The sequence below is a fragment of the Schistocerca piceifrons genome, chromosome 1, assembly GCF_021461385.2.
Source record: "Schistocerca piceifrons isolate TAMUIC-IGC-003096 chromosome 1, iqSchPice1.1, whole genome shotgun sequence".
Lineage (NCBI taxonomy): Eukaryota > Metazoa > Arthropoda > Insecta > Orthoptera > Acrididae > Schistocerca > Schistocerca piceifrons.
The window spans coordinates 1,215,664,080-1,215,677,968 of NC_060138.1; positions in this window are offsets into that span (position 1 = coordinate 1,215,664,080).

The window sequence follows — 13,889 nt, forward strand, 5'->3', positions numbered from 1 at the left end:
CTTGCCACGCGAAAACATGACAAGCTACCTGTAATAACACAATGAACACAATAGCGGTCCAGAAAATTCATGCTCACCCAATATAAAGAAAAATAAAAACGAAAACCCACTGATGATGACACAGTGGTGCCGAAACATGTTTGGGTACTGAGGAAAACGGTGTTTTGCATAACTGGCGGACCTCAAATCCAAAAAATTGCAATCATAAATTTTACGAGGGTTTAGTAATGTAGGGTTAATTTATTCGCGGAGCATTCCACATGCTTTCCGCCGATTCACGAAGTTGTAGGGAACTGGCCGGCTGATAAAGAAGAAGTCGAGAGTGGAGAAGGAATTGCTTCAGTATTTCATTGAAACAGGGGTTCCTAATAAATGTCGAAAAACTTGCCGAGTGTCAGTTGTTTTCAAAACTGTGAACTATCATCTGATGGCGTACGTACAAGTCCGAAAAGCGTCACGGAGAAACGACAGCAGGAACAAGTAGCCGGAGTAATTCAGTTGGCCAGCTGCGGCCAGATTTGAGTGATTTGTGGCGGAAACGGGGCGCCGTGAACCGCGGTGGCGGCTGCGGCCGTGGCGGCCATTTTGTCGGCCGGAAGTGTCGCGTGATGAAGGAGACAGAGGGCGTGGCGTGGCGCGGCACAGGAAGCCCGCAGCATCTCGCCATCGCTGAAGTCATTCCCATTGTGCGCCGCCCTCCATCCTGTACAGTCGCTGCACCAACACGGTGGGGCACCCGAGCCGCCACGCTTCACGGCACCCGGCACGCGCGCGCCCAGGGCTGCCAACCCCGCAGCGATGAGCGGCGAGGGGACTCGCCCGCTCCACAGGTTAGGTTATGTCTGACCACTACTGAAAATGCTGATATCAACATCCACGCGCACTTATTAATCTTTACACCAATTCATTTTGACAGACAGTACTCCACAGCTTTGGCCTCTTACTTACAACGCATTTATTGCGAAACTCTCATCCAGGCGACTATAAAAACGCCGAGCTGACTTCTATATATCACAAGAGTGAAAGGACTGACCCGCAAAAATTACAGACAAATAACCGTAACATCAGTTTGCTGCAGAATTCTTGAACATTTTCCGAGTTCAAAAATTCACTACTGGCCGTTAAAATTCCAACACCACGAAGGTGACGTGCTACAGACGCGAAATTTAACCGACAGGAAGAAGATGCTGTGATATGCAAATGATTAGCTTTTCAGAACATTCACACAAGGTTGGCCCCGGTGGCGACACCTACAACGTGCTGACATGAGGAAAGTTTCCAACCGATTTCTCATACACAAACAGCAGTTGACCAGGGTTGCCCGCTGAAACGTTGTTGTGATGCCTCGTGTAAGGAGGAGAAATGCGTACCATCACGTTTCCGACTCTGATAGAGGTCTGATTGTAGCCCATCGCGATTTCGGTTTATCGTATCGCGACATTGCTGCTCGCGTTGGTCGAGATCCAACGACTGTTAGCAGAATATGGAATCGGTGGGTTCAGGAGGGTAATACATAACGCCGTGCTGGATCCCAACGGCCTCGTATCACTAGCAGTCGAGATGACAGGCATCTTATCCGCATGGCTGTAACGGATCGTGCAGCCACGTCTCGATCCCTGAGTCAACAGATGGGGACGTTTGCAAGGCAACAACCATCTGCACGAACAGTTCGACGACGTTTGCATCAGCGTGGACTATCAGCTCGGAGACCTTGGCTGCGGTTACCCTTGACGCTGCATCACAGACAGGAGCGCGTGCGATGGTTTACTCAATGACGAACCTGGGTGCACGAATGGCAAAACGTTATTTTTTCGGATGAATCCAGGTTCTGTTTACAGCATCATGATGGTCGCATCAGTGTTTGGCGACATTGCGGTGAATGCACATTGGAAGCGTGTATTTGTCATCGCCATACTGGCGTATCACCCGGCGTGATGGTATGGGGTGCCATTGGTTACACGTCTCAGTCACCTCTTGTTCGCATTGACGGCACTTTGAACAGTCGAAGTTACATTTCAGATGTGGTACGACCCGTGGCTCTACCCTTCATTCGATCCCCGCGTAACCCTACATTTCAGCAGGATAATGCACGACCGTATGTTGCAGGTCCTGTACGGGCCTTTCTGGATACATAAAATATTCGACTGCTGCCCTGGCCAGCACATTCTCCAGATCTCTCACCAACTGAAAACGTGTGGTCAATGCTGGTCAAGCAACTGGCTCGTCACAATACGCCAGTCACTACTCTTGATGAACTGTGGTGTCGTGTTGCAGCTGTACCTGTACACGCCATCCAAGCTCTGTTTGACTCAACGCCCAGGCGTATCAAGACCGTTATTACGGCCAAAGGCGGTTGTTCTGGGTACTGATATCTCAGAATCTATGCACCCAAATTGTGTGAAAATGTAATCACATGTCAGTTCTAGTATAATATATCTGTCCAATGAATAGCCATTTATCATCTACATTTCTTCTTGGTGTAGCAATTTCAATGGCCAGTAGTGTAACTAATTTCCTTGACACGGGAAAGCAACTGTATACAAATCAGTACGGATTTAAGGACCACTGCTCGGTCAAACTCAGCCGGCGTTGTTTTGCACGATTCCCTGTAAACCACTGATGAAGAGCAATACGCTGTTTTGATATTCTTAAATTTCTGGAAAGCGTTTTACACGGTGCCTCAGTGCATGGTGGTATCGAAGGTCCGGCCATAATGATTAGGCTCGCAGATATGTGAACAGCTCAAAGACTTCTTAAGGGATAGAACCCAGCACGTTGTCCTCGATGGTGGGTGTTCATCAGAGAAGAATGTCGTCAAGAGTGTCCCAGGGAAGTGTGATCGGACCCCTGTTATTCTCAGGTATATTAATTCTCCGCTTTGGTGTACGGGAAAGGTGTCGTCATTGAGTACAGAAACTAATGCGAGTGAGTAGGAGGAAAAAATCCCGTAATATTCGAATACAGCAATGGTAGTGTGCTGCTCGACACAGCCACGTCAGTCAAGTGTCTAGAAGCAACGCTGTAAACCAATTTTAAATGGAAGGAGCGCGTAAAGCCGGTGCTAGGCTGGGCGAATGGCTGACTACCATTTATTGGGAGAATTTTAGGAAAATGTAGCTCACTTCTGAAAGGAGGCCACGTATAGAACGCGAGACCCATTCTTCAGTACTGCTCGAATGTTTTGGATTCCCATCAGGTCAGATTAAAGGAAGACATCGAAACAATATAGAGGCGAGCTGTTACAGTTTTTACCGGCAGGTTCGATCAAATCGCGAATACTACAGAAGCGCTTTGTGAACTCAAAGTGAGTCCCCGGAGGTATGATGTTATCTTCATGGGACACAACAGAGAAAAATTTCAGAACCTGCATCTGAAGCTGACTGCAGAACGACTCTCCTGTAGATAACGTGCGAGGGGCATTTGATAAGTGATGCAACACTTTTTTTTCTGAAAGCAGGTTGGTTTTATTCAAGATTCGAATATACCATATTATGCCTCACTCTTCTGGCTCCAATATGGTATTTTTCGACATACATTCTGTGCAACGTGTGGCCTTACGCCAGTTTTCTGGGTGGGCCAGCGTGCCCACTTGGTACCACTGTACAGGTCGACGGCGGAGCCAACGTCTCGCAGCAGCAGTAACCTCCCCATCACCCTCGTACTGCTTCCTGCTGAGTGCATTCTTCATTGGGCCAGTCAGGTGGAAGTCGGAAAATGGGGTTGTAGGTTGAATGAGGAAGAACAGTCCAATGAAGTTTTGTGAGCTCCTCTCGGATGGGCAGACTTGTGTAAGGTCTCGCGTTGTCATGGAGATGGAGAAGTGCGTTTAGTTCTCGTGGCGAGGAGTGAGAGTGTCATAACGCTCCAACACTGCAGGAGTCACAGCTGTGTGTGGTCAGTGTGGGATCCGTACCAGGTCGGGTTGACAGAGGAGGTAGAGAAGACCCCAAGAAGAGCGGCGCGTTTCGTCACAGGGTTATTTGGTAAGCGTGATAGCGTTACGGAGATGTTTAGCAAACTCAAGTGGCAGACTCGGCAAGAGAGGCGCTCTGCATCACGGTGTAGCTTGCTGTCCAGGTTTCGAGAGGGTGCGTTTCTGGATGAGTTATCGAATATATTGCTTCCCCCCACTTTTACCCCCCCCCCCCCCGAGGAGATCACGAATGTAAAATTAGAGAGATTAGAGCGCGCACGGAGGCTTTCAGACAGTCGTTCTTCCCGCGAACCATACGCGACTGGAACAGAAAAAGGAGGTAATGACAGTGGCACGTAAAGTGCCCTCAGCCACACACCGTTGGGTCGCTTGCGAAGTATAAATGTAGATGTAGATGTCAACCAGCACGCAGGACACTGGACAGTTTTGCGGTACTTGTTGTGATGATAACAGACGCCTCGCCCAACGTGTAGCACCGCCGTACGTTTCTTCACTGCCAGGTCTCCGTAGACATTCTGGAAGCGCGTACGAGAATCTGTGATGCTCTGGTTTTCACAAAAAAAAAAAAAAAAAGACCTCGGTGACAGCTGTCTGCTTGGAACGCACCTGCGCTACAGACGCCATTTTGAAGGTTACGTGTAGCACCGTCACCGGTCGGAACTTTATGGAACTGTAGGAGCTGAAGCGGGAACATTCCAGAATGTGCCACAATAGATTCCGAATTTCTCCAACCGAAAATGGTCGAAGAAAATGTGTTGCGTAATAGAAGTTAGGACTCATATTAACAGAATCTTCCGTCGGTTCTTGGTAGAACAACATTATAATAATAAATGAAAAGCACCAGTTTACTTTCGTTCTACAATATTATTTTTATTGCTAATGTCTGAAGATGGCATTGTAAGCCGAAAACCGGTTAGCAATAAAAATAATATTGTAGAACAAGGGCAAACTGAAGTTAGGACTCTTATGGAGGCATGTAGATGGACGTTTTACCGTTGCTCTAGTTGCGAGTGGAACAGGGAAAGAACAGGCTAGTAATAGTACAAGATACCCTCAGTCACGCACCATACGGTGGCTTTCCGGAAAATGTATGTCGATGGAATTAGACGTGTTACACCTCCATGATCAGTGGGAGTTATTTAAATTGAGAAGACAGACATGATTTGTTCTCGTGATTTTTATGGGCACCCTGTGAGCTCTTCTCCAGCGGTAACAGGCTACTTTCTCAGACGTACGTAAGGTACATACAGCTCCTTTACACCTGGCTGCGGGTTGCCCACCAAAGAACAGACCGTCTACCTCTCGTTAATTTACTAGGAATAGTCGAAAAGATTTAATTATAACCTCGAAAAAATCAAGATGCGGGCACAGCACTTAGGTTTTTTTTTTTTTTTACGTTTCCCTCCACCAGTGCGACACATTTCTCCCACTTGGGGGTGACATGTCGGAGACCTTGGTTGTTCGGCTGTTCGGGAAACGTTTCATTTCGAAAAATTACCTCGACGTAATTACGTAAATGCATACCACGTAATGGTTTCTCAATCCGACGAATAGGAAAAGTCTCTGAGCACGTCATGCCGGGAGAAACAGGGCTGGCGGGGAAGGGGTAGGGAGGGGGGGGGGAAGAGGCAAAATTTGATGGCCTATAGAAAGAGCTTGTGCGACGCTTCCTTTGCAAAATGAGACGGGGCGTTGTCATAAGGCAGAAACACATCTTCGGACAGCCTTCCGCCACGCTTCGTCTTGAGATCTTCAGGAGATTTCAGTATCGGTTGTATGTTCCGGTACGGTTTGCATGATCTGTTAGCGTCATTAACATATCAGTCCCAAAAAATACCCAGCATCACCTTTCCCGATTTTGATTGGGTCTCTGCTTTTTGAGCGATGTTGATACACCCAGTACCTGCCGACGGAGATCAGGCAACAAAAGAGGTGATCTGGTCTTGCCTGGCACACCTGCAATGTTGCCGATCTTCCCTTGGATCGCGGTGTTTTTTGAATAGGTGTCAGCAGTCACAGAGTCCAGCAGAGGCCGACCGTTGTCGTGTTCGATATCTGCAAGATGTTGAAAATTGATCAATGACTCATTTTCATTTCTTCAGCTGTCGCTTCGGTTGCGATTCGCCGGAGATGGTCTACCAACTTCGTCATCGTCTTGGAGCAAACTGGAAGCGTCGGCCCCACCTTAAAGAGGGAACGAACTTCTCATCCAGGCCTTGAAGACCCAAGCCTTAAATTCCACCGGAAACCACCGGAACGTACCGGCACGTGCCAGGATTTTTTTTAAAATCAGTGGAACAAGTCGGCATGAGAGTTTTAAAATAGTAGACGTGTATTAAATTTGAAAGTAACTGCCGCAGTAAATGTGTATTAAATTTCAAAGTAACTGCCGTTTGGAGTGATCGCGTGGTCTCAGGCGCCAGGTCACGGATTGCGCGGTCCCTCCCTCGGGCATGGGTGTGAGTGTTGTTCCTAGCATAAGTTAGATTAAATAGTGTGTAAGTGTAGGGACCGATGACCTCAACAGTTTGGTCCCTTAGGAGTTCACACACATTTGAACATTTTGAACATCAAAGTAACTATAGTTTGCCAATGCATTGACTCCAGTGGGTGACCGACTTGATGCGAAGGGTAGTGATATGAGGCGAGGTACTGTGTGTGTGTGTGTGTGTGTGTGTGTGTGTGTGTGTGTGTGTGTGTGTGTGGGTGGGTGGTTGGGTGTGTGTGAGGGTGTGTGTGTGTGTGTGTGGGTGTGATACACGCAAAGGAACTGTATCTGTGCGTGTGTAGTACGTCCCTCCCAAAAAATTGAGCTTCGTTCCGAAGTTGTGGGCGGTACATATCGGAAAACTTCTCATGGTTGGGATTCACAGTCATATAATATTTTTTAAAAGACATCATAGTCGCCGTTGACTGTATAAAATATTTATTGTTACTACTGCAATTTCGGCCTTATGGCCATTTTCAAGTAACACTGCAAAGTTACATTCTGTCAGAATATAAAACTACCTGACATGAGTACATGTCGTCGTGAAAATGCAGCCTTTTGACGACGACATGTACTCATGTCAGGTAGTTTTATATTCTGACAGAATGTAATGAGCAGAAGGCAAAAGTTTCTAAACATGTAACTCCATGTCTCATGTCACATCGTGTTGTGTTCTTCCTCACTCTTCAGGAAGACGGAATTGTACGTGTTCCTGATGGACCAGAAATATACTCAACCTCATTCATCATTAGAGGTTCTGTTAATTAATATGGACACGTATTCACCGAGCAGCTACAATGCAGCTGTTTGAAAGTAAAGGTTGGTAGCAGTTGTAAACATGATGTCACAGTCGTGGCTACCGCGACTTGTACTGGTAACGTGTCGAGCTGATCTATAGAGAGTGAAGTGACGCTGCTGAGGAGACAGGTGGCAGTACATTTTGCTTATATTAAATCTTGTTCTTTTATCATAACGTGTACGCTTTCACGGCCGGCGGCTTCAGTAGTTAAACTTCCGGGCTGAGAGGCCGTGGTCGATCTGTAAAACCTCCTCTTTCTGACCTCGGAAGATGTTGCCCGCAGTTGGTAACGAAACGTCAGGAAGAAGAAGTGTAACAGTTCTGCTACTAAATGTAGCTGGGTTTTCTCTTTTGATGCTAGTCAATTGTCAGGATGAGCACTACTGTAATGGGCATTTAATTCTAAAGCATTACGTCAGGATGACAATACTAAATAAATTAATTTTTCTCTCTTAAAAACATGTGGGCAGGGTGGGTTCTTCCTTGGCTCGGGTATGAGGTAGAATGAAACAGCATTTTTACATACGATAACTTTTATTGAAGATTTGTACATCTGTTTCTTACTCGATGTTCTGGCTCGGAGAGCGGCAGCTGTGTCGTTTGCGAAGTCTCCTGCTGCGGCAGCGGCGGCGTCTGATTACGCGTGGCAGTGTGTATCTCGTGTCGCCGTCTCGCCCAGCTGACTGGAGACGCGCAGCGCGAGGTGGCCCGTTTAATTATTGCGAGCGAAGTCGTGCATCGGATGATACCTTGGATGTGGCGTCCCTGTGTTTCTCTTCTCTAAGCGGCCGCATGTGTTGTGCGTCGGCCAGCGGAGCAGCGCGGCGGGGGAAGGCCAGTGTCCCGGACTCGAACAACAGACTCCCGCTTGCCAGTCTTCGGCTGTCAGCTCTTCATCCCAGCTCACAGGTGACTGCTGATGTGAGGCCGTCTCCTTCCCGTCTTCACGAGTCACTCGGGTATAAAAATCAGACTTGAAATACTTTTAACTTCTGGCGCCGAGGCTGCTGCTTGCTATTCCATTACAGCGGCGGACTTGGTGCGTCTGTGCATGATGTAGTCTCTTCTTGCATGGCGGTCTTCAGCACCGAAACTGACTGAAAACTACTGCTACTCTTCTCTTCTTCCTTCGTCTTCTTCGCCTCTCGTCTGTCGGGCTCACTGCGTCTCGCGTATTTATTCACTTCAGTTTACTGGAGGTGAACGACTTCACGGTCATTGCCTCTTCTGTCACGTTGAGAAGCTTCTCGAAGAATCTTCTTAACGTCGGTCATTGGCTCTTGGGATGTAGGCGAGGGCCTTTGCTCACATGCGACAACTGAGAAACACGTGAGCCGCTCGGGCGATGTCCTGACGGCTGAATCGACAGCGCCCGCTTAAGTGGAACTTGCTGAATTCACGGTCATTGTCTCTTCTGCTCTGCTGTTCTGCCCGCTGTTTGCCAGTATGTAACTCTCTAAACTAAACCAAGTTTTTCATTTATATTCTAATTTCTACTTCACTTTGATTTCACTAATTTATTTACTTAAGTACCACTCAACATTCCTCCACCCTTCCGAGAAATTCGCCCCCCGAATTTTCCACTCAACAGAAGTTTTACAGATCGAGCACGGCCTCTCAGCCCGGACGTTTTAAGTACTTGCTGTTTTATTTTTCCAGTTATTAGAAATTATGTTTTAAAAACTGAATTTTAGAATATATTTTGTAAAAGAACGTGCTCTCGCTGCTGTTTTGCCGACTTTACAGAACTTGGAGTCGCTACTTCTCAATCACGTAACTCCTCAGTTGGCATCACGAGACAGAGTGCGCCTCATGCCTTTCCCCCCAGCAAGGAAAAGTCCTCTGCCCCGAGCACTCAGCCACGGAGGCGGACCTGCCTCACCTGACCACCATATCACATGCCGTACTCCACCACAAACACAACATGGATTTAATAAAAGAATACATTGCCCATTTTAGACTGTATTGTGATTCCGAAACGAGATTTTCTCTCTGCAGCGGAGTGTGCGCGGAAATGAAACTTCCTGGCAGATTAAAACTGTGTGCTTTATTGAAATCGTATTATTAGCTAATTTCGTCCTGTAGCCATTATCAAGCACATGTACTATGTTCGTATATTACATATCGTGAACATCATAAACAACAAATATGTTTGATAATGGCTCACGGCCGGAATTAGCAATAAAACGCACAATGCAGCCTACATCGTACAATGAATTCTTTTATCAAACGCTCAGCGGCTGTGGATCCCCTAAGAAGCAAACTCTTCAACATGAATCGTTGCAGCCTTGTTCTTCTTCAAGTACGAAAAGGAATTAGCACATGATACGACACTTTATCAATAGTGTATACCTTTTTCGTTTGGGACGACGTATTTCAACGTATACCAGTGCTGCACACGTGTACCTGCAAACACACAAAAAAGTTGATTACGTCGCTCTGTTGAGTGGCAGGCTTTTCCATAACGATGACACGGTGGAAACGTTTCCTGAACAGTCGACAGCAGACTTCTACAACGGAGGTCTCCCCCTGGTTACCCATCGTCTAAAAAAATGTGTCGCCTTGAAGCTTGAAACAGCACCGCCAAGTCTCGTGGTCTCAGCTTGATTTTTTGAGCTGAAATAAAAACCTAATGAGAAACTGACGTAAGCGCAGTATTTGTGCATTGCAGCAGCCCTGCAACTACTTGCAAGGCAGCTGAATACAGGACCTAAAGTATTTTCAAATATGAATACCAGAGATTGCCTCAGTAACACAATCTACTTTGACTATACTTTCGATACAGGTTTCTGCTAGCGTAGGATATCACCGGATCCAAAAACTCGTCGCGATATCAGTTCGTGTGACATGTCTTTTGAACTGAAGGAGGTCTATACTACCTGAAACCTCTGGTCGGAAGTGTGATAAGAATCGCGATGTAGACCGCGTTATTAACAGAATTGGAATAAACAGCTTACTGTGATATCCACACGAGAACGCGACATAGCTTAAGGCTATTTATATTACACGTGTCGCACAGAATAATGGAAACACAGAAATTCTATGTAGATACTTTATTTATGTACAATATTCCAACTTTAAGACTACGAGTTCACAACTTTCATTTATTCCCACACGTGTGCTATTTCTTCGGTCACGTATTCGTATTCCTGTGTTCATCATCTCATCAGATACTAAACACAACGCCATGTTGACGTAGCTGTCCTTCTATGTCCTTCACCAACTGTACCATTTGGTTGCAGCTGCCGCAATTCATTCCACTGGTAACACTTTGCAATATGAATTGCCCTCCACGATGTTTTTTTTTATGAAGCTGTTAAGTCGAATTAGGTGTCCAATTGATATAATTTTTATTCTCTATATAATGTTAGTCAGTGTCCTTTTCTCTTTAATTTCGTTTAGTATTTGTTCATTAGATTTTCTATTCGTCTAGTGTATTTTCGCGGCTCTTCTCCATATCCACATTTCTACTGCTTATAATTCTTTTTTCATATTTGCCCAGAATCCATCTTTCTTATACCCATAGCTTAAAATGTTCCAAATAAAGGGGTTAATGAATTTCTTACTTGTTTCTACATGAACGTGGTTATTTGTTAATTAATTACTTTTATTTGTCAGTGCTTGTTCAGTCATTACAGTCCTTCTTTGTTGGCCGCTTTGCCCGAGCGGTTCTAGGCGTTTCAGTTCAGAACCGCGCTGCTGCTACGGTCGCACATTCGAATCCTGCCTCGGGCATGGATGTGTGTGGTGTTCTCAGGTTAGTTAGGTTTAAGTAGTTCTTAGTCTAGGGGACTGATGACCTCAGATGTTAAGTCCCATAGTGCTTAAAGCCATTTTGAAGTTCTTCTTTTAATACCCATTATAGTTCTGTGACCGTATTTCACTGTACTTCCCAAATCTAAAATTCATTTATTGGCATTAGAAACTGATTTCCTATCGTAATTTTTGCCCTTACTTGTCTTTTCGATCTAGCCGTCACCATTATTTTATTCTTGTTTGCATTTACTTTGAGTCTGATGTTATTCAAATCTACATCTACATGGATACTCTGCAAATCACATTTAAGTGCCTGGCAGAGGGTTCATCGAACCACCTTCACAATTCTCTATTATTCCAGTCTCGTATACCACGCGGAAAGAACGAACATCTTCATCTTTCCGTACAAGCTCTAATTTCCCTTATTTTATCATGGTGATCGTTTCTGCCCATGTAGGTCACCGTCAGCAAAATATTTTCACATTCGGTGGAGAAAGCTTGCGATTAGAATTTCGTGAGAAAATTCCTCCGCAACGAAAAACGCCTTTGTTTTAATGAAGTCTATCCCAATCCTGTAACACTCTTGTGGTGTCACCGCCAGACACCACACTTGCTAGGTGGTAGCCTTTAAATCGGCCGCGGTCCGTTAGTATACGTCGGACCCGCGTGTCGCCACTATCAGTGATTGCAGACCGAGCGCCGCCACACGGCAGGTCTAGAGAGACTTCCTAGCACTCGCCCCATTTGTACAGCCAACTTTGCTAGCGATGGTTCACTGACAAAATACGCTCTCATTTGTCGAGACGATAGTTAGCATAGCCTTCAGCTACGTCATTTGCTACGACCTAGCAAGGCGCCATTATCAATTGCTATTTATCTTGTGATGCATGTACCGTCAGACCGATGTTCACCAATTATGGATTAAAGTTAAGTATTCCAGAAGCTACGTACTTTTTTTACTAGACTCAACTCCTTTAACTGTTCCAGACCTCACGCTATCCTGCGTGAGCTTAAACGCGTGCCTTTCGGCTATCTCATAGTGGCTTGGCTGTCTTGCCAAGTCACAACAACTCTCTTCCCTATTTCGCAATAATACAAAACTTGCTGCCCTTCTTTGAACTTTTTCGATGTATTTCGTCAATCTTATCTGGTAAGGATCGCGCACCGCGCAGCAGTATTATAGAAGACGACGGAGAAGCATAGTGAAGGAAGTCTCCTTAATAGATCTGTTACATTTCCCAAGTGTCCTGCCAATAAAACCCAGTCTTTGGTTAGTTTCCCCACATTTTCTATGCGTTCCTTCCAATTTAAGTTGTTCGTAATTGCTATTCCTAGGTATTTAGTTGTATTTAGGGCCTTTAGATTTGACTGATTTATCGTGTAACCGAAATTTAACGGATTCCTTTAAGCACTTATGTGGATGACCTCTCACTTTTCCTTATTTAGGGTCAACTGCCAATGTTCGCACCATACATATATCTTTTCTAAATCATTTGGCAATTCGTTTTGATCTTCTGATGAATTTACTAGCAGATAAACGACAGCGTCATCTGCAAACAACCTAAGACGGCTGCTCAAATTGTCTCCCAAGTTGTTTATATAGATAAGGAACAGCAAAGGGCCTATAACACTCCGTTGGGGAACACCAGAAATCACTTCTGTTTTACTCGAAGTCTTTTCGTCAGTTGCTACGAACTGTGACCTCTCTGACAGGGAATCACAAATACAGTCACATAACTGAGACGATATTCCATAGGCAAGCAATTTCACTACAAGCCGCTTGGTGGTACAGTGTCAAAAGCTTTCCGGAAATCCAAAAATACGGAATCAATTTGAAATCCCTTGTCGATTGTACGTGTTTCACAAGAACAATTTTTTCTAAATCCTTGTTGACTGTGTGTCAAAAGACCGTTTTCTTAGAGGTAATTCATAATGTTAGAACATAATATATCCTCCAAAATCCTGTTGCATGTCGACGTTAAAGATATGGGCCTGTACTTTAGTGGATTACTCCTACTACCTTTCTTGAACATTGGTGTGATCTGTGAAGCTTTCCAGTCTTTGGGTATGGATCTTCCGTCGAGCGAACGGTTGTATATGATTGTTAAGTATGGAGCCAATGCAGCAGCATACGCTGGAAGGAGCCTAACTGGTATGCACTATGGACCAGAAGACCTGCTTTTATTAAGTAATTTAAGTTGCTTCACAACTCTGAGGATATCTACTTCTACGTTACTCATGTTGGCAGCTATTCTTGATTCGAATTCTGGAATATTTATTTCGTCTTCTTTTGTGAAGGCATTTCGGGAGGCTGTATTTAGTAACTCTGCTTTCGTAGCACTGTCTTCGATAGTATCTCCATTGCTATAGCGCAGAGAAGGCATTGATTGTTTCTTACCGCTAGCGTACTTCACATACGACCAAAATCTCTTTCGATTTTCTGTCACTTTTCGAGACAAAGTTTCGTTGTGGAAATTGTTATAGGCATCTCGCATTGAACTCTGCGCTAGTTTTTGAGCTTCTGCAAAAGATTGCCCGTCTTGAGGATTTTGCTTCTGTTTAAATTTGGCATGTTTGTTTCGTTGTTTCTGCAACAGTGTTCTAACCCGTTTTGTGTACCAAGGAGTATCAGCTCCGTCGTTTGTTAATTTATTTGGTATAAATCTCTCAATTGCTGCCGATACTATTTCTCTGAATTCAAGCCAAACCTGTTCTACACTTATATCATTAATTTGGAAGGAGTGGAGATTGTCTCTTAAGAAGGAATTTTTATGTGCTTTTTTGAACAGTGTAAGTAGGCTGTTTAGGTTTTTACGTTGGTAACGCCACGTAGCGCTCTATATGAAAATCACTGACTGTACTGTGTGAAGGCTGTGGTTGGTTTGCATTGTTGGAGTATATGCTATTGTAGT